General features: G+C 47.3%; 1 protein-coding gene across 2 annotated transcripts in view; it reads right to left on the bottom strand.

Annotated features, from left to right (window-relative positions):
* Lpcat3 (lysophosphatidylcholine acyltransferase 3) overlaps nucleotides 1-26,400 on the bottom strand; it is a 41,487-nt gene that overhangs the window by 12,572 nt on the left and 2,515 nt on the right. Inside the window, exon 1 of one of the 2 annotated variants that reach the window (XM_063286352.1) lies at nucleotides 14,300-14,318. The exons of the other annotated variant lie outside the window; for it this stretch is intronic. The gene's annotated coding sequence lies outside the window, so the exon portion shown is untranslated. Of the gene's footprint in view, nucleotides 1-14,299; nucleotides 14,319-26,400 lie in introns of those variants that run through there. 2 annotated transcript variants of the gene reach the window in all.

Below are 26,400 nucleotides of genomic sequence, written 5' to 3'. Positions count from 1 at the left end.
CCAACTTCTTCTTTTACTTAAAAAAAAAAAAAAAAAAAAAAAAAAAAAAGAAAAAGAGCACTGACTGCTCTTCCTGAGGTCCTGAGTTCAATTCCCAGCAACCACATAGTGGCTCACAACCATCTGTAATGGGATCTGATGCCCTCTTCTGGTGTCTGAAGACAGCTACTCAGATACATACAATGAATAAAAATCAAAACCAACCAACCAAACAAACAAAAAAAAAAAACAAAACCAACCAAGCAAAAATTGTATGTGTGTGTGTGTTGCATGTACATCCATGTGTGTGAGTATGCACACATGTGGCGGTGTGGTCAACTCTGTGGAGTCAGTTCTTTCCACCTTTATGTGGTTCTGGGAACAAACTTAGGTTGCCAGGTTTATTCTGCAAGTGCCCGCTTTACCTGCAGAGCCAACACACCAGCCTTTTTAAAATAAAAAAAAAATTAAAAAAATTTTTTTGAGACAGGTTCTCACAAAGTTATCTAGGCTATCCTTAAACTTGTGATCCTTCTGCCTCAGCCTCCCAAGTAGCTGGGGTTTCAGGTCTGTGCCATTAAAGCCTCAGAACACACACACACACACACACACACACACACACACACACACACACACACACACACACACACACGAGGTATGTATATATTTTACATTTTATGTTGGCTAGTTTTATGTTAACTTGACATAAGTCATCAGGAGGAGGGAGCCTCAATGAGAAAATGCCCCTCTAAGATCTGGCTGTAGACAAGTCTGTAGGGCATTTTCTTAATTAATGATTGACTGAGGTCTAGCCTATTGGGTAAGCAAATAAACCCAAGTGTTTTGGTCATGGTGTTTCATCATGATAACCCTGACCACAAAACATTGACATTTATGTGTGTGGGAGGAGATGGCGGGTTACACACATATATGTGTGGAGGTCAGAGGACAACTTGTGGAAGTTGTTCTGTTCTATTATGTGGGTCCTGGGGCCAAACTCAGGGATAGCAAGTGCCTTACCCACTGAGCCACCCTGCTGGCCCCAAATCTTGGATTTAAGGGTTGTTTTATACATTACATTTCTAGCCAATGACCCCTTGCCCCCACCTTTTCCTTCAGTTAAAACAGACCTGTGTGGTTTACCCAAACATGCTCTAGGTCTTTCAAGCTGTACACTGGGCCTTGTCAGCTCCTTTGTGTGGAATAGCTCCCCTCAGAATTTCTATAAAGCAAAAACCTGCCATTCTTCAATATTCAGTTCAGTGTCTTCTTCAGACTACAGTGAGCTCATCTCCTAATGCATTATGACTTATGACCTAATTGTCTAAGATTCTCATTTGGCAAGTCACTAAATATACTGCATATCAGACTTTACATTTTGTATTGTATGTCTTTGGGAATCTGGTAATGTGCTCTCCTCTACACTTTATAAACAACCTTTTTTTTCATGTATATGTGTATATGCATGTGTGTGTGCCTGGAACTGGGGTTGGGGTGGTTGTGACAAGAGCAAGTACACGGAGCGGTTGTGCCAGCTCCTGCAGCCCCACATACATTAAACCTTGTGCTTGGCCAACAGTTAGTGCCCTTCAGTAGCTGCTTCATACAGAGACACGCTGAGGAGAGACTACCAGGTGTGCACTGACTTCCCAGGGGCCCCAGGGGTCCCAGGGGTCCCGCTCTCGGGCTTGCACAGCACGTGGTTTACCTGCAGAGCCATCTCCCAGCGCCTTCCTGCAGATTAGATTATACCTTTCCGCCTTCCTAGGTACTGGAGTTTGAACCTGGGGCCTTACAGATAGATGCTAGGCAAGCACTCTAACAGCTCCTTTGTCATTAGTGTGCTGAGCTGGTAGTCACTATTGGCACTCGTGTGCCACAGTGACACGCAGAGGTCAATTCTGTGACACCTGCCCTCTCCTACCTTTATATGGGTTTTGAGACAGGAACTTGGGCTGTCAGGCTTGTGTGCCAAGCGCTCTGCCCACTGTGCCATCTAGCTAGCCTCCCGCTAGCCCTGTTTTATTTGGGGATACAGTTGACTATGCTGCCCAGGCTGGCCTTGGCCTTGTTTATGATCCTGTGAGGTCGGCCTTGGAGTTTCTGGGACTGCAGTGTTTCGTATAAGTTAAGGCATGGCTTGGTAGAAGATCTGAGGACCCCAGAATGAAACAATGGGTCTGATGTCTGTCCTGCTGCTTCCCCATCACTTCGGGCTGCGTGCAGTCAGTCATTTTGAGACACAGTCTAAGCAGTGAGTGGGTATTTCCTGTAGCCTTGTCACCTCTGGACAGTGACAGGTCCAGTGATCTCATCTAGTTATATGGCCCAACCCATCCGTGGACTCATGTTTACCTCATCAGATGTCTCTAGCCTCTCTGATTCCTACGACTGATACTGGCTTGGTGTCTTTGTGGGGGTCAGCAAAGGAGATGCCCTGAGCCTACCAGGCACACGCTGAGTTGCTGCATAGCAAAACCTTCCCTCCCGGGGCCTTCCTCACTTTATCTTATTTTTATTTGGAGATAAGGACTCACTCTGTAGCCTTGGCTGGCCTCAGACTCAGAGAACCATCTGCCTCCGCCTCCTGAGTGCTAGGATCAAAGACATGCACCACCATTCCTGGCCCCTTCCACATTTCAGACTGCAACTTTTCTGTTTCTCAGAACTAAAACCCTGCCATCTTCTTTAGCTTCCTTCCCTGAGTCAGCAAATTAAATCACGATTCTGCCCACTCCTCTTCACCTCTGCTGCCTCCCCCGGTCAAGTCTCCATTATAATTAGTCACCTTCTGACCAGCATCCCTGTGGCTTTGACTCTGTGTGTTAACTGCAGCATCCAGAGGATTCCGTCCTGACTCAGAGAGTGATGCTATCCAGAGTCAGTCTTATGATGGAAACCCTCTGAAGGCTAATCCCAGGGCAAAGTTCAACCAGAACATGCAGTATCCGGTCATCCTCTCTGCCCCCCTTTTCCCCTGACTCATCTCTTTCTCTAATCTTCACCTATCTGCCCTGGATGTAAACTCCCCCCTTCTGGAATGTTCCAACACGGCCAGCCTTAGAGACTTCATATTGAGAGTTCCCTGCATGGAATGATCTTTTCATAAGGCTCTTTAGCACTTCAAATATTTGGTAAGATGCCATTTTAGCAGCGAGGTCTTCTCTGAGCATCTTATTAGATTGCTTGTCTCCGTCCTTACAACCCTCCCAGCAATGCAGACTACTCTTCCTGTGCTCTGTCTAATCCTCCTCTTGGCACCCATTGCTCTCTAACTGTGTGTGTGTGTGTGTGTGTGTGTGTGTGTGTGTGTGTGTGTGTGTGTATGCATGGGTCTATCTATCTACCTACCTATCTACCTCTGGAGGCGGAGACTGCTGCCGACGTTGTACCCTGCTGTATAGCACACTGTCTCAGATAGTCAGGATCTTTCGGACGGCTGATGACAATACCCTCTCCATAGCCAGTAAGACAATCCTCAGGCACCCATCATGTGCTAGCAGCACTGCACTGAGCACTCAGAGGAATATGGCAGGATTGCTAGGAACACTTTTTACTCTTGGGATGACGAAAACACTTGCGGGAGGAAGCGGTAAAGACAAGGAAACAGGAAGTGTGTGAAATACGAGTTCATACACTTGCAGACTCCCCAACATAAAAATAAACCTCATAAAAAGACCTTGTTGGGGTGCAGGAGCAACTTACACAAGGGCTGGAACAGTACCTCAGGACTGAGATGGTGTCCCCGGGGCCACCTGCCACCTGTCACTTTCAGACTCCTGCTTGAGCAAAGAAATCTGGAACCACTCTTTCGAGGTCAGCAACTGCAGCACAGGGATGGCCAGCCACTGCCTCAGGTGCAGCTCCGTCCACCCCAGTGCAACACCAAGCAGGAGGTAGCCAGGAGTGGATTCGCAGGGTCTCTATCCCTGACACAGCTCTAAGTGCCCAGCAAACTCCATTTATCTCCTGACTCCCGGAGCGCCCTGTCTGGCTTAGCGTCTCAGCCTTCTTTTGCAGAGGGGCCTCTGACGGCCAGTTTACATAAACTAGAAAAGCCCATGAAAGCACATCAGGGTTGGAGAGCCACTGAAATGACCATTTTTTTTAAAACTATCTCTCTCTCTCTCTCTCTCTCTCTCTCTCTCTCTTTTTTTTAGAGATTTATTTATTTATTATAGATGTGTATGCTGTAGCTGTCTTCAGATGCGCCAGAAGAGGGCATCAGATCCCATTACAGATGGTTGTGAGTCACCATGTGGTTGCTGGAATTTGAACTCAGGTCCTCTGGAAGGGCAGTCAGTGCTCTTAACCGCTGAGCCATCTCTCCAGCCCCTGAAATGACCATTTTGCACCTGCTCTCTCCAGGTCTTTTCTATTGAAATGCCCCTTCCCGGGCTGGAGAGGTGGTCTGGGCTGAAGGACTGGCACTTGTTCTTCTTGCACAGGACCCAGGTTCAGTTTCCCAGAACCACATGGTAGTTCATAGCAATTTCTCACTCCAGTTCCAGGGACTCTGATGGCTTCTCCTGACCTCAGTAGGCACCACAAAGGCACACAGTGCATATACATACATGTAGGCAAAACACTTGTGCCAAACCAAACCAAACCCTGAAAACAATTAAAAATAAAAACAAAAGTGTTGGGGATTTAGCTCAGAGGCTCTGGATTCGGTCCTCAGCTCCGGAAAAAAAAAAGACAACAAAAACAAAAAACTCTTTTTTTGTTCTCCGTCTATTTTGTAGAAAGAATGAAGTGTTCCCTAATCTTCAAAAAAATTCTATACAATACAATTACATGTGTGCACACATGTGTGCTTGTGTGGTACTCAGAAAAAAAGATGGTCATTAGCTCTCACTCAGGCTTTCAGGTTTGCGCCCCAAGTGCTTTATATGCTGCGTCACCTTGCCAGCTCTTTTACGAATTTAACCTTTATCGTTTTTGTGTGCTTCCTGAACTCTGAGTCAAAAGTAAAGCCAATTAAAACCATCAAAATAAGTTGCTGTAATTCTGTTTGACAGATTGTATGGCAAACCAATCACCTTGGCCAGACATCAAAAAAGGTCTGTTTTTTGTTTTTTGTTTTTTTTTTTTAATTTTTTTTTGAGACAGATTTTGCTATTTAGCTGGAACTCCATCCATATAAGTCAAACTTGTAATCCTCCTGCCCCAGCTGCTCAATGCCAGATTACAGGTATATCCTGTCCAGACTTTGTTATTTAAGTTCTTACAAACACTGCAATGAGACCCTCCCACGAGGCTCTGAATCAAAGGTTAATATGGGGCTGGATGAGGCAAAGGGCTCCCAGAAGCTTGTCTCACATATACACACCCCCATGTGCACACATGCACACATAGACACACACACACACACACACACACACACACCACACACATACACACCCCCCACACACAAACCACGCACGTACATAGACATACACATGCACGCACACCACGCACGCACACAGAGTGCTGCCCCTTTATATCGTGGGATGCATTTCCAGCCCAGGCAATTCACAAGATCCTCTCTCTTCCTGTGCTGCTCAGGACTGAGCCCATGGTCTTGTGTGTGTTCCCCCGGTGTTCTAACAGCCCCAACCTCCCCAGTTTTTGTTTTTTAAGCAGAATCTTACTTTGTAGCCTTGGGTGCCCTGGAACTTCCTTTGTGAACCAGGCTGACCTCACATGCATGGAGATCTGTTTGCCTCTGCCTCCTAAGTGCTAAGATTCGAGCCAGGCGCCATCTGATGTCTAGCCCCCCACCCCCTCCTAAAACAGGAGTGATCATGAGATGGACAGGACAAACTCCATGGTATAGATGAGGTATAGTGCCCTGACATCAGCCTCTGTGCCTTTCTCTGTGGAACTGACCTCTCAGGCTCCTGTACCACTGTGGCATTGATGTGTACCTTGACTTGAAGCCTTTATCTCAAGGTTGCATGCTGCATGACTTGTTGGATAGGAAAGTGGTACCACTCAGAGGGACACAGAGATTGGCTGCTGCGGTGGTACAGTTAGTGATATGTAAAACTAGGAAGAGAGATAAACACACTGACAGATCATAAAAAGGGCAGACCAAAGGCTGAATGCTGACAAATGCCTACATTTAAGGGAGTGGAAGCCAAAGAGTCTGAGAACAAAGACTCCAGAAAAACAAGGAGGCAAACCTTCCTACTACATATGTGAGGAAAGAAGACCATCTCAGATAGGGAAAGAGTTTATTCACGTCAGATGTCATAGGTGTCACTGAGGTGGCTCCACGGGTAACCTGGTGACCCCAATGGGTTCCCTGTAAGTTGCCCTCTGAGCTCCGGATGTGTGCCATGCCACTTGAATGCCCACATATATTCATGTACAAGAAGTCAGACAGACAGACAGATAGACAGACAAATAATGAAGTTACAGGAACTGTCAAATATCATCAAAGGTAAAAGCTGTTGCGGGGACTCAAATCATTCCGGAGCCCAGTGATGAGCTCTTGGCAGCTTGATGGGTAGAGACAGGACCTGCTGGTCCTGAGGGGAGCAACAGGTCGAAAGGGAGACTACAAATGAAGCCCTACTGAGGAAACGAAATAGTTTCTCCTGTTTTCTATGGCAGGGTTTCTTTGGAACTCATGCTGTAGACCAGGCTGGTCTTGAACTCTGAGATCCACCTGCCTGAATGCTGGGATTAAAGGTGTGCAACACCACTGCCTGGCTGAAACGAAACTTTTCCAAGACACAAGTTCCATGTCTCCTGGAAGAAGAAAAACAGAGCAGAGGAAGAAGAAAAACAGAGCAGAAAACAAGTACCCTAGCCACGAGAAGGGTTTACTTTGAGAAATGGGGTTGGGGGACACCCGACCTTTCCCTGAGCCCAGAGCCAAAAGCAAGAGTGTTGGTACAGAGCTGTGTGTGATGGGACAGCAGGACATCCAAGCCGAGGACACTCACCTCCAGGGCAACAACAGACAGTGCATGAGAGGCAGCAGCCCACTCCATGGAGCTGCCTGCCCAGAGCCGGCTTCTCCCTTGGAGAAGGGAACTGAAAATAGAAGCAGGCTGTTTTCTCATTTCCTTCCTTTCTTCTATAGAAGCTGACACTTCAAACCACGAAGTCAAGTATGGCCTCACTCACACCTGTCAGTCTGCACAGAGCAGCCACGGGAAGGCAGAGCAATGTGGCTCATTTGTTGTTTAGATCTGTCTTCTGTCTGTCTGTCTGCCTGCCTGTCTGTCTGCCTGCCTGCCTGCCTGTCTGCCTGTATGTCTGTCTGTTTCACATAGCCCAGTCTGGTCTAGAACTTACCAGCGTGGCCAAACATGACTCTGAACTCCAGATTCTCCTGCCTCTACCTTCCAAGTGCTGGAAATCCAAAGGCCCATAGTGCTACCCCCAGCTTGTCTGTCTTTCTTTGACAAGGTCTTACTATGCAGCACTGACTGACATGGAACTGGGTAGACCCCTTGCCAATGCTTCCTGAGTTTTAGGAGTACCTTTTATTTTATTCTGATAGTGTCAGTGTCTCCAATGTGTAGCCTAGGCTGGCCACACACTGTCAGCCTCCTTCTGCCTCCATCTTCTTTATGTGATGGACTTCTGGAATAAGTAGACACTTTTTTTTTTGCTTCTTTTTTCCCTTTTATTGGATTTTTTAAATTTACAATTTAAATGTTATCCCCTTTCCCAGTTTCCCCTCCAGAAACGCACTGAAACAGGGTCTATGTAGCCCAGGTTGTCCTGGAACTCGCTTTGTAGACCAGGCTAACCTCAAACTCTGAGTGCACACCATGCCGAGTCTGTCTCTTTTTTAAATTATTTGTCTATGTGTGCAGAGCTTGTGGATGTAAGCGCAGGTGTCCATGGAGACCGGAGGTAGAAAATGAACTCAGTCCTCTGTAAGAGCTGAACCATTGCTCTAGGCTGGTCTAGAACTCACAAGAGAACGGCCTGTCTCTAACTCCTGGGTGCTGGGATTAAAGGCCTGGGCCACTAGACCCGGCTTTTTCCTTTTTGAAAGGGAATCGGCCATTCTCCTGCGTTTGTCTCCTCAGTGTTGGCATCATAGGTGTGCACCACACACGTGCACACATGCACAAACGCGTAGATGGACTATATTCAGGTGACTTACTTTCAGTTTGCTTTTGTCAAATATTTTCATATGATAATTTTAACTTTTTTTTACTCTGAAGATCTGTCACTTAAAGTCTTTTATTTCCCCTTCCATTCTTTCACCAAAGAATGGGAATTCCCTGTGTAAGAGAACTGAAAGAAAAGGCAGACAGACAAAATGAGGCAGGAGGGCCAACGGACCTGCTGAAGTGTCTACATAAATAAGTTACTGTTAAGCACTCAGTGCTGGGCTTCATGACTGGTCCACTCTACAGCTGCAGGGCGTGCAGACCAGGGCCATTTAGGATGGGCGTAGCTCATCCCTGGGTATGCTTACCACAGATTCCTTTTGATCACCAGATTAAGCCTGCCCGCAAGTCTGGGCAGGGCGTCACCCTAGCTTCTGCACTCCGGCAACCTTGCGTATCTGCAGCTGAGTCACAGATTCCTCGAACTGAAGAAGCCTTAGAAACTGAATACTCAAAGCCTTCATTAGGCAGATAAGAAACTGAGCCCCAAAGGGGATGGATGACTGGTGTGCTGAAGTTAATGGAGCGGGGATCAATTAGACTCCACCCCGCCTGACTGCTCTGTTACTCTTGCCACCGGCCTTGGAGCGTGGCAGGGACCTGGGAGTGGTGCCACTGATAACTGCTCCCCTTTAAACTGTCAGCTGTGTCCTCCGGTCTTTAGACAGCGATCTAAATCCAGCTCTTGCTCACGTGCACGCGCTCGTGCATTTTTATGCTTGCTTAACTCCCTGTTTAAAAACGTTTAAAAAAAAAATCTTATTTTAGGGTGGGTGAGGAAGTGTGGGTGGCACGTGCCCGTAGTCCCAGATAGCTGGGAAGCTGAATGGTTTGAGTCCAGGAATTTAAGGTCAGCTTGGGCAACATTATAGTGAAAGGCAATCTTAAAACAGACGACTTCATTTCAATGCTACACGTAAGCCTCTCCCTGCACTCTGTTAGTCTAACACTGGGTGCTCTATTCCCTTCTCTATTCTACGTGATACCCTGGGCTTGAGGGTCTTCAGCATTTTGATAATGTGATAAGGGACTAAGGAGAGGAGGACAAGTGATGGGGGTGTTCCGGGTGAAGAGCAGAGGAGCTCGTGAGTCTCATTACTACTGCTTCCTGCATCAGGGACCGTAACCAGGGCACAGTCGGCCCACATACGCTACAGCTCTGGGCTGCAGCACTTATGATGACTTGTCTTGTTCATTTTAGAGACAGAATCTTGGTATGCAGAGCACACTGACTTGGAACTTATAGCCAAGGCTATCCCTTGGCTCTTAGACTCAGACCTCCTGCCTCTCTAGCACTGGGGCTGTGGGATTCCTGGTGTGTGCCACCATGCCTGGTGCTGGGGGCTCTCCTGAAGATGAAGTGATGGACTGTGGAAAAGGAAAAGCATTTCTATGAATGTTATAAGAAGTATTGTTTAATGCCAGAGATGGACCATGTGCATCTGTAAACTGCAGGGCTTGGGAGGAGAGGTGGGCAGATCAGAAGTTTCAAGACAGCACTGACAACAGCCCGGGCGACATGAGACCGTTTCATTTTTTAGTTCCTCAATGTATCAAAACAATCTAAACCCTGATTTCCCCAAAGCCCCGCCAAGAGTGTTTCTTTACTTGCTCCATTGAAGCCAAGTGTTCTCAGGAAGGCAGCCTTTCCACTCCAACGCTAATGGCTGATGTAGGACTGTGCGGCCTAACCGGTATCAACAAAAGCTGAATGCTGGAGTTGCTCAGTGAGGAACCCACCCACTCAGGAGTTGGGATCTCCCAACACCAGCTTCTTATTAGTTCAGGGAAAGTCATCCTGAGTGCGCCCTCAGGAGCACTTCCCAGCTAACCAGATGGCAAAAACAATTTTGCATTTTGTTTGTCCTTGTGCCTGGTGTACAGACCTTAGTATTTCCCTACAGTGGTATATAAGGGGCGACACAGTGCCATTTCTCCATCTCAGTAGAAGAGCGACGACGACATTCAGACAGATTTTGAGGCATCACTGAGAGACCCTATCTGCCACCCTGGCAAAGGTAAATGTCCCACCTGGCGCTTCTAATGGGGACATTAATCACATTTTAATTCTCTGCAAATTACTACAGGATGTGGTAGCCAGATCATCAGGGCTCTGGGATCGGAGTGGTTCAGTCAAGATTCAGATCTACAGCCTGAGAAAACACCTGCATTCTCACCAATGCATTTCTGAACTAGGGAAAATACCAGCCATCTTGCAGGCCATCCTGCAGATTAATAGAAAATGCCTGAGCTGCAGAGGTCCGGTGTGTAAAGACCCTTGCTGCTCTAGCCTATGACCTAAGTTCAGTCCGCAGAACCCACGGGGGTGGCAGGCGACCAGATTCCAAAGTTGTCCTCTGACTTCCACTAATAATAAAGAAAAAAACTTTCAAGGAAGTAATTTTTTTCTCTGCTTTTATTGATTCAGTTACTAAATGAATTTTGCCATGCTCATCACTGAACACTTGGCCGTCACCCAGGCAGATCCACATCGCTGTCTGCACACGAGAGTACCCTTCGTTTTACTCAGCCACAGCCCAAAGTGGAAACAGCGATGCCGACAACTCTGATGTGTCAGGAAAGCCACGCTTGCTTTAGGTGCAAGGCTGTAGGCGTGCGTGTTTCGTTGCTGTAGCTCTGCTGGTCTAGAATGCACTATGTAGCCAAGGCTGCCTCTGCCTATCATGGAGAGCCTCCTGTCTGTCTCCCAAGTGCTGGGATGAGGTGAGAGCCACTATGGGTGGCTGAAGAGTTACAGTGTAATAAGGTGTTTATCTCTGAGTAGGTACATGCATGTATATATCCAAACTCTGTACTGCCCACCACATGCACGGCATAACTGTTATCGCACTTCCGTCTTCTAAGTGCTCCTTTAGTATAAGTTATCGCTGATCCTTGCTGTACCTGATTTCGCAATTAGGCTTTATTACTACCAGCGTGTATGTAAGGAACAGCACTTAGAAGGCATGGTGGAATTCACTCAGACTTGGACTGCAACTCTATGGATTAATACGAGAAGATGATACTTTCTTTAAACAAGTCGAAGACATCTACTCTTAAATACTTAGATGTTTCTTATTTCATATCGACCCCCAACTTCTTAAGAACTAGGTCGTCTCTGAGCTGCTTGAAGCTCCCAATGGCTCACTGCTCACCGTGCAGAATGGTGGGGTTTCAGGCATTCACAACCACACTTGCATTGTGCTTTGTGGGTTTTAGAAAACTATTCGTGGGGTTGGGGATTTAGCTCAGTGGTAGAGCGCTTGCCTAGGAAGCGCAAGGCCCTGGGTTCGGTCCCCAGCTCTGGAAAAAAAAAAAAAAAGAACAAAAAAAAAAAAAAAAAAGAAAAGAAAACTATTCGTTTGTTTAATGCCGGGCTTTTGTCTGTCTGTCTTTTTTTTTTTGTTGTTCTTTTTTTTTTTTTTTTTCCGGAGCTGGGGACCGAACCCAGGGCCTTGCGCTTCCTAGGCAAGCGCTCTACCACTGAGCTAAATCCCCAACCCCTCTGTCTGTCTGTCTTTTAAGACAGGTTTGTCTGTGTTGCTTTAGCTGTCCTGGAACTTGCTCTGCAGATCAGGCCTGACTCCAAACTCAGAGATCTTCCTGCCCCTGGCTCTTTTTTAAAAAGCCATTTTCTTTTTAAAATTTTAATTATTCTTTGTGTGTGTGTGTGCGCGTGTGTGTGTGGAAGGAGGAAGAAAAGGAAGAGGAGGAGGAAGAGGAAGAGGAGGAGGAAGAAGAGGAGGAGGGAGAGGAGGAGGAAGAGGAGGAGGAGGGAGAGGAGGAGGAAGAGGAGGAGGGAGAGGACGAGGGAGAGGAGGAGGAAGAGGAGGAGGAGGGAGAGGAGGAGGAAGAGGAGGAAGAGGGAGAGGAGGAGGAGGGAGAGGAGGAAGAAGAGGAGGAGGAGGAGGGAGAGGAGGAGGAGGAAGAGGAGGAGGAAGAGGATGGAGAGGAGGAGGAAGAGGAGGAGGAAGAGGATGGAGAGGAGGAGGAAGAGGAGGAGGAAGAGGAGGAAGAGGATGGAGAGGAGGAAGAGGAGGAGGAGGAAGAGGAGGAGGAAGAGGATGGAGAGGAGGAGGAAGAGGAGGAAGAGAATGGAGAGGAGGAAGAGGAGGAGGAGGAAGAGGAGAAAGAGGATGGAGAGGAGGAAGAGGAGGAGGAGGAAGAGGAGGAGGAAGAGGATGGAGAGGAGGAGGAAGAGGAGGAAGAGAATGGAGAGGAGGAAGAGGAGGAGGAGGAAGAGGAGAAAGAGGATGGAGAGGAGGAAGAGGAGGAGGAGGAAGAGGAGGAGGAAGAGGATGGAGAGGAGGAAGAGGAGGAAGAGAATGGAGAGGAGGAAGAGGAGGAGGAGGGAGAGGAGGAGGAGGAGGAAGAGGAGGAGGAAGAAGATGGAGAGGAGGAAGAGGAGGAGGAGGAGGAGGAGGAGGAAGAAGAGGAGGAAGAAGAGGAAGAGGAGGAGGAGGTGGTCAGAGGTGTGTCAGATTCCCTGGAGCTGAAGTTACAGGCAGGTATGAACTGCCTGATGTGGGTGCTGGGAACCAAACCCAGGCCTCTGAGAAAACAGGGCGTGCTTTTAGCCACTGAGCCGCCTCTCCAGCCTCTGCTGCTCGAGTGCTGGGATTAAGGTGTACATCATCATGCCAGGTACCACTTTTCCTTAAAAAGCAAAAGGCCCCAAGACTGTCATGTATAGCCTTCAGGTATTAAAAACAAAATCACCCACTACACAACAAATCTGCAGTGTCAGGCGGGGAAGGATGCTGGCTGCTTGTGCCAGCATCAGGCCCCGGGAGAGGCCAGGCTGAGAGGAATGCCTGGGCTGTGACTCCCAGGAAAGCCAGCTGGGATGTGGGTGGCACCTCCCAAAGAAATCTGAAGGGATGATTCGTCTGGACTCTGGGATAAACAGTCACTTCTAGCTCACTGGGTTTAGCACACGAAAGTTCGGTATAATTGGGCACTTTGGTTCCTCCTTGGTCAATAACATGTTTCTATGTAGAGTTCAAATCTCAGGGTGTAGCCAAATATCTGAGGCCAGAATGCAGCCAGAATTTCAGCATTCGGGGAGAAGGCGCTGGGATGCAGGAGTCTGGGGACTACATTTCCTAGTAATTCTAATGCTATGCATTCCAGCAGCAAGGGACTGTACATGGCCAGGAGTGGAAATACTGGTAGAGATCGTGAAGCCTGAGCTTGCTCCTGGGAGAAGGGGACATCCACTGGACGGAAGCAAGCCTACATCCACTTGCCCATCTTTCTCCCACATCTCACCCGCCCTGCCTTTTCTTTCTCTTAGAATTGCTTTATTCCACGTCCAAAGGACTTACTTTTATTATTGGTAATTGTGTGTGCATGTGTGTGCTTGTGTGAGGGAATGTTTCTCCCAGTGCAGGTGCCATAGGAGGCACCAGCCAGCTGCCCAGCGTGGGCTGGGAATTGAACCTGTGTTCTCTGGAAGAGCAGAAGCACCCTTGGCGGCTGAACCACCTCTGGCCCCTATGCCCGAGACCTGCTTATCAGAATGTACATGTTATGGCTTGCTCTTACAGAGCAAGTCTAAGGCCTTGTTCCCTTTATGATGGCTCTCATTCCCAGGGGGGAGAAAGCCCATTCCTGTCTTATCTGCTCTGCTCTGTGCGAGGACTGCTCAAGGCCTGCTTGGTCTCGCTGCCCTGAGATTTACCTAGTTTCTTTCCAACCTTCCCTTATACTGCTTCCTCGCCATTACTGGGGCCAAACCTAACTGCTGTAAACATAAACAAGGTAGCTGACACCTCTTTGTCTTAGCAAATAAGAAATAATTGGTGTGCTGCCCGGCTGGGATGCTAACAGGAGAAAAAGTATCCAAAATGGTCCTTATCATTCGGAGTATGTGTGCTTGTTGGATTCTTGCTCTCATCCGTATGTCTTTAAGAGAAAAGACAAAGAGAGCCAGTAGTGATGCTGGTGGTGCATGCGTTGCATCCCAGCACTCAGAAGGCAGAGGCAGAGGCAGAGGCAGGCAGATTTCATGAGTTCAAGACCAGCCTTGCCTACAGTGAGCTCCAGACCAGTCTGGGTTACAGTGAGATCCCGTTTAAAAGAAAAAAAAAAAAAAAGCTACAACAGAAAAATATAGACAAACTATGGACTCTAATAAAACCATCAACTAACACTGTGGGCCGGAGACCGCTCAGCAGTTAGGAGTGCTTGCTGACCTTGTGGAAGATCCAAGTTTGCTTCCCAGAACCCACACCAGGCGGCTCACAACCACCTCTGACTGCAGCTCCGAAGGATCCGATATTGTCTTCTGGCCTCCATGGCTCTGTGTGCTCACACGAACGTGCACGTAAGAGCTGGAGAGATGGCTCAGTGGTCAGGAACACTGGCTGCTCTTCCAGAGGATCCTGGTTCAGTTCCACAGGGCAGCTCACAGCTGTGTGTAACTCCAGTTCCAGGGGTTCAGAAACCCTCACACAGACATACACGCAGGCAAAACACCAAAGCACATGAAATAAAATAAATTATTTCAAACACGCATATAAATAAAAAGTTCAAAAAAAAAAAAAACCCAAAAAACAGCAAACCTTGGGCAGGTGAGATGGCACAGCAGCCAAGCTCGACGACCCGAGTTCAAGCCTCAGGACCCAAGCAGTGGAAGGCAAGAACTGACTCTACAAAGCCATCCTCTGACCCCCCACGGGTGCCATGGCATACGTGTGTGCATATAAATAAGCACAAGTAAACTGACATGATGATTTTATTATTTTATAATAATATTAGTTATATAATTTATTATTAGTTAATCTTAAAAAATATCTGGGACTGGTGAGTTGGTGCTGGCTGGACAAGCCCAGAGAACCCACAGCGTGGGAGGAGAGAACTGACTCTCACAACCCATCCTGACTGCCATACGCACACAGATATTACATAAATAAGTGTAAAAATTATAGGAAAAACTCTTACGCTGTGTGTGATACTCTCACTTATGAAGAAACAGTGGGTATGGCAGAGGTACATGTCTGTAGTCCCAGCTCTTGGGAGGCCGAAGCAAGAGGATTTTCATGGGTTCTGGGCCAACTTGAACTATAGCAAGGCCCTGCCTCAAACAACAAACATGAAACTGGCCTAATTAAAAATCAGCACATAACGGCAGTAAGCATCTTCCCAAGTCAGTATTTTCCTCAAATATTTTTGTTTAATGAGATCTTACTAAAGACTTTAAATACAGGCTTAAGCAAAGGGTTAGGAGAACAACATTCAGAAGAAAATCAGGCTTGAGACGAGTGTGGGGCCAGGCTCAGGGAGCCTCTACCCGCTGCCACCTTTATAACAAGATTCTAACATGGCACAGTGTTCTTTACCTATAGCATTTATGGAGTGCATAGAGGTTAGACTTCTTTATCCTATAAGTGCAGATACTGTTTCATTCTTTTTCTCTTTTTAACAGATTTTATATTTATTTTTACACTCCAGATTTTATTCCCCTCCGAGTCCACCCTCCCAACTGTTCCACATCCCACCCCTCCACCCCCCACTGTTTCATTCTTACTCCATGAATACATTTTATTAACTCGTTTTCATTTTCTCTCATCTCACATAGTAAGGTGAATACAATTGTCAAGAGTCCTCCCTTCTTTTACTATATTTTATTTTATGTGTGTGGGGTTTTGCCTGTCATATGTCTATGTGCCACGTGTGTACCTGGGGCTTGCAGAGGCCAGAAGAGTGCAGGATCTCCTGGGACTGGAGTCACAGTCTGGGGCGAGCCACCATGTGGTGCTGGGATTGAACCTTTCCTCTGGAAAAGGAGCCAGTACCCTTTTTTGTTTATTTGTTTTGAGACAGATTCTCTTTGTGTATTAGCCCTGGTTGTCCTTGACTCCCTCTGTAGAAAAGCCTGGCCTTGAACTCACAGATCCACCCAGTTCTGCCTCCTGACCGGATTAAAGGTGTGTGTGCTAACACACCCCGTTATTCACCCTTAAACCTTGAGACAGTCACAAGTCCCCTAGGTTGACTTTGATCTTGGTGTCTGAGGATGACCATGAACTCCTGCCTCTACTCCCAAATGCTGGATTGTATCTGGTGCTGGAATGCAGAGGCACGTGACATCGCGCTTGCCTTTTTTTTTTTTTTTTTTTGGACAGCATTTCACCACGTGCCCAAAGGCTGGGCTAGAACTTGAGGTAATTCTCTGGTCTCAGTTTCTTTCTTTCTTTCTTTTTTTTTTTCTTTATTCTTTTTTTCGGAGCTGGGGACTGAACCCAGGGCCACTGAGCTAAATCCCCAACCCTGGTCTCAGTTTCTTGAGTTCTGGGGTTTCGGGTGTGTGCTACCAGTCTGGCAACTACCTTCTCTCCTCCTTTTTGGACACATGATCTTGCTCAGATTGGGGTAATCCTGCTGCCTCAGCCTCTCAAGTGCTGGGACTGTAGGTGTGACCTCTGCACCTGCACCCTTTGTCTGTTCTCATTTGGGTTTTTCTTCTTTTAACCTTTATTTTTCTCTTATATATTGCAGCCCCTCCCACCACCCCAGATTCACTCCTCCCGTTTCTCTTAAAAAAAAAAAAAAAAAGGAGCCCTCCTAGGACCTATCCTGCAAACACTGCCTAACAAGATACAGCAAGACTGGACACAAGCCCTCGTATCATGGCTGGATGCGGAAACCTAGAAGGAGGAAAAGGGTCGCAAGAGCAGGCAAAGAGTCAAAGTCACACCCACTCCCACTGTTGGGACTCCCACAAGAACACCAAGCTACCCAACCATAATGCACATTCAGACAGCCTAGCGCAGACCTATGAGGGGTCTGTGATCCTCCACGAGCCCTGCTTAGTTGGCTCTGTAGGCTGTGTTCTCATGGTGCCCGGACACTTGGATATGTGTGTGCATTTGCATGAGTACATACACATGTGCACTGTGCACCTGTATAGAGCTGACGGTCTGCTGCTACCTTTTGTTAGGATGAGCCTTTCCCCAGATGGCCTCTCCCGTACTGGACAATGAGCTTCTGCCAAGACCAGATTTTTAATTGTATAGCTTAGTGAAGCTGCAGTCGACACAATCGATGTTCAGTAAGTTATAGCTTAGGATGTGTTGTACACACACACACACACACACTCAAACACACACACACACACACACACACACACACACACACACACACCAACACCTGTATACTAGACATGAAATACATGACATAAATATTTTCTCCTACTTTGTGTATTATGTTTCCATTTTCACGACACTACCCTTTGATGTACTGGAGTTATTAACTAGGTTTGTAGACTGGTTGCTAAGAACTCCGGTCAGAAATTGCTCCTTTACTTTTTTTGAGAAGAAAATTTGAAAATGTAGGAAAAATCTTTTAGAAATCAATAACATAACATTTCGGTATAAACAAGAAGACTGGGTTCATAGCTCAGTGACACAGGACACTCGTACTCTTGTTTGCTATATGCAAGACTCTGCACTTGGTCCCCTATACCAGAAAGGTCCCAAGCTCAAAACAAAACAGCCAAACCTCAGACTCAGAGCTCTGGAGCTTCTTAGGAGACGACTTGGGAACCACTGCTGACCTTAGGGTTTTCATGTTCTCAATGGAAAGACCAGTACTGGCCTATAGCACGTCTGCTGTCTAACAGCACAGACGAATAAAGGACATATATGTGACTTGGGCTGTGTATATTTTAAAAATAAATGCACATGGCTGGGAGGATGGTGCCTGTCTTCCCAGCATTCAGGTAGAACGGAGAGAGTGCTAGTGAGGACGAACACTCCTAAACCTCACAGGGAGGTCAAGGTCTGTTTGTCTACATAACAAGACTGTCTCACGTCAACAAAAACCATGTGGACTGGGGCATGGCTCAGAAGGTAGAGAGCTTGCCCACCACAAGACCCACAACCCTGGGTTCTGTTCTTCAGGGTCACAAAACCGAAGCCAAATACCATTTGCTACCCAGCAGTTCCTGTGCTTGCTTTAGTTTCCTAGATTTTCAGATGGGCAATGTCTTGGTTCACGTCTTACTGTTGTGAAGAGACACCATGACCATGGCAACTCTCAAAGGAAGACACTGAATTGGGGTTGGCTTACAGTTTAGAGGTTTGTGCATTGTGGGAAGTCCATGGTGGGAAGCATGGTGGTAGGCAGGCAGACACGGTGCTGGAGAAGGAACAGAGAGTTCTACATTTGGTTCTGCAGGCACCAGGAAGAGGCTGAGACACACTTTCTTCCAACAAGGTCATACCTAATAGTGCCACTCCCTATGGGCCTACAGGGGCCATTTTATTCAAGCCACCACAGACAATCAATGAAGAATTTCAAAAATGGAGTCAATCAGGTCTGGGGATGCTTACCTATAATCCCAGCCTCTTTGAAGGCTGATGCAGGAAGATCACTGCATGTTTGAGGCTAGACTGGGCAAGACAGTACGTTCCAGGTCAGCCTGGGTAATTTAGCAAGATCCTGGATCCTGCCTTAAACGGGGATGAGCATTTCTAGGGGACCGCACAGGGCTGTAGTTTTGCTAAGGTCCTGTGTCTATTCTCTAACCTGAATTGTCGGCTTTTGACTGAGGTGTATGCCAGGAGCCTAAGGGGCACCATTCCAGTTGGCTTCTGCCTGCCTTCTTGGAAGCAGTAGTTTCCTATTTATGGACAGTAACCTAGTGCGGTGTCCAGCCGGTCTGAGTTTAGAATTGCTGTCACAGCAAAGGGAGAGCCTCGGGAGAAAAGCCTTCCCACAGGCTACAGGTTTGCCACTTCTCGAAGCAGCACACAGAGATCCGACAGAATACCAAGATTCGCATGTGGATATAACCTTTATTTTTATAGTGAATTCTTTATTACTCCCAAAATTACTACCTCACTTTACATAAATTTTATGGAGCAGACAGGAACACAAATGGGTTTGTTTGTTTTGGGACAGGGTCTCACTGTGTAGCCCTGGCTGGCCTGGAACTCAACATACAGAGCAGGCTAGCTTCAAATTCACATTGATCCTGCCTGCTGCTGACTCCCACGGTATTTGTCACACCTCTACCCCTCCCATTCACGGTTTTCTTATGAAAATGCTATGACAGCGTGATTACTTAGTAATAAACACATCTTTAATTGATAAAAGCTTTTTAAAATTCTTTTTCTTTCTGAGATAGGATCTCAGTATGTAACTCTGGTTGTCCTGGAACTCGGCATGTAGACCAGGCTACCCTCTCCCTCCCAAGTGCTGAGATTAAAGGCATAAACCATCACACCTGGCATGTGCTTTCTGTTCTATTCTTTTTTTTTTTTTGAGACAGAGTTGTGTGTTTGTTTGTGTGTGTGTGTGTGTGTGTGTGTGTGTGTGTGTGTGTGTGTGTAGTCCTGGCTGATCTGGAATTCACTCTGTAGACCAGGCTGGCCTTGAACTCATGAGACCCACCTGCCTCTGCCTCCCAAGTGTGGGGATTAAAGGCATGTGCCACCACTGCCCTTTGACTTTTTATTCTTAAGTTTATATGCAGTTAGATTGAGACATTTAAATAGTCCACTTAAAACTTTTTGAGCCAAAATTTTTCAAGCCAGTTATAGTGGCACACCAGCACACACCTTCAAGTGAAAGACTCCAGGGGCAGAGTCAGGTAGCTCTCCCAGTTTGTGACCAGCCTGGTCTACAGAGTTTTAGGAGAGACGGAGCTACAGAAAGAGACCCTATCTTGAAAAATCAAACCAAAAGAAAACAAACTGGCCTTTTCCTGTCAAAGCTGAAGATATGGCTTAGTGCCTGAGACCCGCTGCTTCTTGAGACCCGCCGCTTCTTGTACAGGACTCACACAGTTCAGTTCAGAGTGTCCACACATTGTTCTCAGCCACGAGCAACTCCAGCTCTAAGACCCCATGACCCCCGTGGGTACTTGGCAGCCTCTTCCTTGCCAGTGGTCAGAGACGCCACAAGGATTTGGGGGCTCTGATCCCTGATCTGATTCCTAAATGATTTTAGGGTTACCTCTTGTGAGTGTGTAAGGGGTGTTAACACTAAGAGGCTCATTAAGAGAGCAGATGCTCCCCCGTTCCGGGTGGAGTCACTGGAAACTGGGATAAGACTATCTTATTTGCTGGGTGTGGTGGCACAGGCCTTCGATTCCAGCATTCTGGAGCTAAAGGCAGGTGGATCTCTGAATTCCAGACCAGACAGGGCCACTTTGTGAGACCAGGTCTCAGAAAAGACCTGACTCGTTGAGCCCAAACTAAAACCCGAGTGTGATTATTTCGGCTTAGCTAGCCCCCGTCTGACGAACCTTCCCTCTCCTGCAATGTCGCACGCACCCAAAGCCTTTATAAACCTTTACTGCCACGTGATTCTTATATGGAGCAGTCCACGCAAGGTGCCCAGAGCTCATCCTTCTGACTGAGCTTCAAAGCTATGCTTTGAATGGGGAGGAAATGAGGCCTTACAAACAGTGCGCTTCAAGCCAAAGAAAATCTTCACCCAGCAATTTTTTTTCTAGTTTTGTTCTCCATATCCCTTTCTTGTTTTGAAAACAGGAAAAGAACACACATGACACTTTCTAAATAAACAAGAGATGGGCGGGCAGGGTGTAGTGTCTTTTGCTTGCTACTCCAGCTGAGGGAAAAGAGTTGAGTTTTAGGCCATCCTGGGGTACCACAGTGAGTTCTGGGCTAGCCTAGGTTACATATGGGACCCTGTTCTTCAAGGAGCTACTTCTATTTCACCCAGAGAACTCCTCCTAGGCCTAAACATCCTGGTCTTTAATTTCTTAACTGCTGTAAATACACACAAACACACACACACACACACACACACACACACACATACACACAATGAGAGAGACAGACAGAGAGACACAGAGAGACACAGAGAGACACAGAGAGACACAGAGACTCACAAAGAGAGACACAGAGAGACAGAGAGGGAGACAGAGTCACACAGACAGACAGACACACAAACACAGAGTCACACAGACAGACAGACAGACACACAAACACAGAGTCACACAGACAGACAGAGTCACACAGACAGGCAGACACAGACATGCACACACACACACACACTTTAAAACCTTTAGGCGTGAGAACAAACACAGAACAGCTTTTCCTAGCAGGTGTAACTGGGATCTAATTCTTGTTACAGCCACAAGTCAGTTTCGTAATTGCATTAATAAATGTGCCATCAGTTAAGTTATGAGCTGAGTGACGACTCAATAATCTGAAATTTGAAGAAGGACAAGGCACTGCTCTGAGTTCAATGCAAGCCTAAAGGCCACATGAGTTCCAGACCAGCCTGGACTACAGAAAGTCTCTGCCTCAGACAGACAGACAGACAGTCAAACAAGCAAAGGAAAAGGAAATGCTACACTGCTCAAGGTGGCTGAGTTGATAGAAAAAGCAGAATTGGCAACAGTGGTCCAATCCTGTTAGTCTCTGTAACTGACCCCCTCATCTGAAGCTCCTGAGATGAAAACACCACTTACGATCATGATCTTCTAACAAAGAATGGCGAGACACACAAGCCAGCCGGTGGGGGACAGTGAGCCACAAGGAATCCAAGAGAGCTGCTTTGCCGAACATCTGAGCATACACCGACGCGTTTCAAAAGTCTGAGACCATGCAGACGTCAAGTCCTCAATGATGATGAAAGCTGCAACAGTCCTAAGCTCTAGGGCAGTGTGTGTAAGGGGAGTCTGGGAACAGGCGAGCACAGCGGGGCGTGTGTGCTAAGGAAGACTGGGATCCCAGCACCTGGAGGCTGAGGCAAGAGTGAGTCCACAGCCATCTTGGGCTGAAGACAAGACCTATTCTCAAGCAATGGCTGGCAGATTACTCAACTGGTTCTGGTGGTGCAGGCCTGTGATGCCAGATACTCTGAGGCTGATGTGCATATAACCTAGTGCCTACTGAACAAGGTTGGTTTCACACGAAACAGAAAGCAAGAGGCAAGCTAGGCGGGACAGGTGGCTGAGGAGGGTGGATCCCTATGAGTCTGATGTCAGCCTGGGCTACAGGTGCATTCTAGGCTGGCCCGAGATACGGTGGGACATCTAATCAGCCCGTATATCATCAGCTAGTCCAGGGTCGGGGTGTAGTACACACCAGCATTCCCAAGACTTGAGAAGCGGAGGCTGGAGGATCAGGAGATCAAGGCCACCCTGGGCCACTCACAAACAAATCTCAGACCAGAGGCTTCAGATGCTGAGAAAAATCTGTGGCAATGAATTAGTGTAAAGTTCAGGAAGAGTATCCCTAGACTTTTAGAATTGGAAGGGCTCATGAAAGTCATACTGGGGGTCATAGTCAGAGATCCCAGTAGTTTAGCTAATGTGACTCAATTTTAAGTTCCATTTACTTACCTTTGAGTCGTGACTTCAGTGCTACCCCAAGAAAGATGGCACTGAACAAGTCTTTCTGACGGTTCACAAGGAGCTAACCCATGGGCCTGGTTTGATTTTTATTTTAAAAGTCACTAGCATTAGTAATACCAATTCTAAACCTCCAAGGAAAGACTTCCTACTCTTAACTGCAATTTTTGAGTAGCCAGCCAAGCAACTGACAGCCATGGCCATGCCCACAGAGCCCTGTGGGAGGCAGAGTGGCCGTCTGTTGCTTTTGGCCAGCCCTGACTTCGGATGCTGAGGTATCCATGTGCTCATTACACCTTGGTTAACCACCGAGTTGACAGAAAGGATTGTGGAAGACATTTTTATGTTATAGCTCTATAAGGCTCCACTCAATCCCCTATGGCCACCAGTTCAGACTCCTGGAAGATAAGGGCAGAGCTCCTAAGTAACTTCGCCTTTCTAGCCCCAGCTGTCGGAAACTACAAGGGAAGTTACAACAGTGCTGTACTGCCTGTTGAAAACTGGCAGGCTTCAGAGAATCACCTAGGAACCATTTGGGGCAATGTCCAGTACAAAGCCGTCACAAAGCCTAGTGTGGTGTCATTCCCTTGTAACCCCAGCACTGGGAAGACGGGTAGAAGGATCAAGGGCAGCCTAGGCTACTGAGGACACCATCTCATCAAAACCAAACAGGAAAAGTTACTTCTGTTATTAACAAGGGGTAGCGAGATTGACCTAAGGATTAGATTTCCTTCTATAAGCGTTCTTACAGCATTTCATTTCCTATCTGACTCAATTATGAGATCAAACTTACTCCTAACCCCTCTTCCACCTGGCTCTTACATAGCACAGGCTGGACTCAAACTTGCCCGGGAGCCAAGGCCCATCCGGAGCCTTCTTCCTCCACCTCCTGGGTGCTGGGATTACAGCGAAGACGACCACACCTGGAGATCAAACCCAAGGCTCATATCGACTGAGCCACAACCCTACCCCTGCCTGCAAACTTGGGTGTTAAAATTTCCTTGGAACTTAAAGTAAGACTCAAACTAGATCACGGTGCAGCACTGAGCAGTACCCACTTTCTGTCTGTATCTCTGTGCGTGGCCATCTAGGCAGCAGACAGAGGCTGGGTCCCAGCCGTCACTCTCTTGTCTGCCCTGCTATGTTGAGGTTCCAGCTGAAGACCTTGTGCACCTAAGGCGGGCACTGCTGTAGAATTGAGCTACTCGCCCAGCCCTTTGTTTAGGGGCCAGGCTGGCCGGTCTTGAACTCATGACTGTTTTGAATGCTAGAATTACAGGTGTGCACCACTACGTCCAGTCTTTTTTGAAGGGGGGTTACTTTTATTTTGCCGAATCATTCATTCATACATTCATTTAACCAACAGTTATTTTCAGTCAAGTGCTATGAACTCTGGGTACACAGTGGTGAACCAGATGTAACATATAGTTAGAGGATTTCATTCAGCCTAAGAATGTAAGGAGGGACACGATTTCAGAAGCAGTCAGGAAAGAATGCTCACAGGAAGCAACAGTTTGATGAGAGACCCAAAGGGTGGATTGGTGTGTGTCAAGTGACTGAGTGAAGAGCCGTCTGAGGAGTAGGGTTGGTGTGCACAAAGGCTCAGGGGCAGGAAGGGCTTACAGCCTTCCCTGAGGAAGGGAAGAAAGGCCATGTGGCTTGAGGCTATGCACTTGTTTGAAACAAGGCTGGAGCCCCAGGCAAGGGCTCAGCAGCAGAGAGACAGGCTGCTTCTGGGGAGGAGACTGGAAGGGGCAAGCAGAGAATTAGAGACCAGTCAGGAGGCTGCTGCGTGTGTTCGTGTGTTCGTGTGTGTGTGTGTGTGTGTGTGTGTGTGTGTGTGTGTGTGTGCGCACGTGCATGTGTGTGACAGATGGATGGTGATAGAGAGGAGTTGGAGATCTGAAGACACAATTAGTTGTCGCCCTGCTGAAGGGAAATGGCGAATGGGTGCAGGCAGCAAGTGACTGGGAGGGGACAAGGTGCAGTCTTTGGTTCCCACCAGCTTTGCACTTTCAAACAACTCTGCCTTCCCCAAGTCTTGGAGTTGCTTCTCCCCAAAGCGGATGCACCTTGCGTCCAAGTCATACGGACCCAGCTCCCTGTTCCTACTGTTACCCTCCCTCTCTTTAAACCAGCGTTGTGCTCTATTGGTCCAGCGTCAGCTCCAGGCACACCATTCCCCACTGTTTTTGTGAGACAGCCTCACAGAGTAGCCCAGGCTGGCCTTGAATTAGTGGTGATCCTCCTGCATCAGGCTCCTAAGGGCTCACGTCCTTCCTAAGCTCTATCATCCGAGCCTAAAGAAGGAGGCTCACTCTGGTTCCAAAGTGCATTAAACCTTGTAATGCTCGGGACTTCTTGGGTTTCTGCCTTTTACTGGGGTCAGCACGCTGATGTCAATGGATTTCCCTACCGAGACTGGCAGAACACAGTGAGTGCTTGGCTTTATTAGACATACTGGTCCCACTGCTCCTGCTCTTGGGGCATCAAGAACACTCTTGTCCTTGTCCATAACAAACATACCTTGTTGATGTTATAAAGAATTCACATGTAAATTATGATAAAACTCAAGTTGTTAAAGGAGGGGTGCTTCCCAGGAGTATCTGTCAGCACTAGGGCTCAATTCATCTCTACATCCTCACAATCATACTTAACGCAAATGTCTGTATCACTGGTCTCCTGGCTGTTGGGAGTACTCCGACACAGCCCTCCACATAACTTAGGTACTAAACACCAAGGATGGTGAGCTGGGTGGTGGTGGCACACACTTTTAATCCCAGCACTCGGAATTAGGCGCAGGTAGGTCTCAGTGAGTTTGGGGCCTGCCTGATCTACCTAATGAGTTTCAGGGCAGCCAGGGCTACGCAGTGAGACCCTGTTCCAAAATAAAAATAAAAATAAAGACAGTAACAAAACAAGCTGAGGATGTGGCCCTGTGACAGAGTGCTCACTTCATGTGTGAACCCCTGGTTCAATTCCCAATGCTCCCTACCTTCCTCTCTGAAATGAAAATCTCTATGGGTTGGGGATTTAGCTCAGTGGTAGAGCGCTTGCCTAGCAAGCGCAAGGCCCTGGGTTCGGTCCCCAGCTCCGAAAAAAAGAAAAGAAGAAAGAAACTCTGAATTATGACTTTCCAGATCTTTCTGTAACTCATTAACAGGTCATGAGTTCAAAGTAGGCATAAATGGTATGAAAAATAAGACAGGAAGGGCAATGTTGCTTCCCTAAACGTGTTTCTAATACATTCATACACTATAGAAAGTATGCAGTAAAAGACCTTTAGCAAGGAGATCAGAAAGTCAGTGCTTTAAAATTCTTCAACCCACGGAGCTTAAGGAGAGGAAGTAGAAAACTGGGCTGGAGTTCAGTTCCCAGCACCTTATCACTGCTTTCTCTTTTTTTCATTTTTGGTCTTTTTTTTTTTTTTCTTTTTTCTTTTTTTCGGAGCTGGGGACCGAACCCAGGGTCTTGCGCTTGTTAGGCAAGCGCTCTACCACTGAGCTAAATCCCCAACCCCTCATTTTTGGTCTTTTGAGACAACTTTTCTCAGTGTAGCCTTGACAGCCCCAGAATTCACAGTGTAGACCAGGCTGGCCTTAAAACTCAGAGATCCCCCTGCCTCTACCTGAGTGTTGGGGTTAAAGGTGTGTACCCCACCCCCCAACCATGTAGCACCATTGATTTCTTTAAGACTTATCTTTTATTATGTTTAATTCTGAGTACTTGTGTGTGGGTTTGTGCAGAGGAAAGCAGGTGCTGGCAGAGGCCAGATGTGTCAGATCCCCTAGACCTGGAGTTGCAAGCGGTTGTGAGCCCATGATGTAGGTGCTGGGGACTGAACTCCCACCCTCTGGAAGCACTCTTAACCTCTGCTACCTCTCTAGCTCTAATTTTGTTTTGTTTTTCTTTGGTTCATCGAAACAGGTACTGGGCAGTCCAGGTTGGGCTCATACATGCTGT

Source organism: Rattus norvegicus, chromosome 4, assembly GCF_036323735.1.
Source record: "Rattus norvegicus strain BN/NHsdMcwi chromosome 4, GRCr8, whole genome shotgun sequence".
Lineage (NCBI taxonomy): Eukaryota > Metazoa > Chordata > Mammalia > Rodentia > Muridae > Rattus > Rattus norvegicus.
The sequence above is the reverse complement of the archived record's forward strand: the minus strand, read 5'-3'. Positions and strand labels throughout refer to the sequence as shown.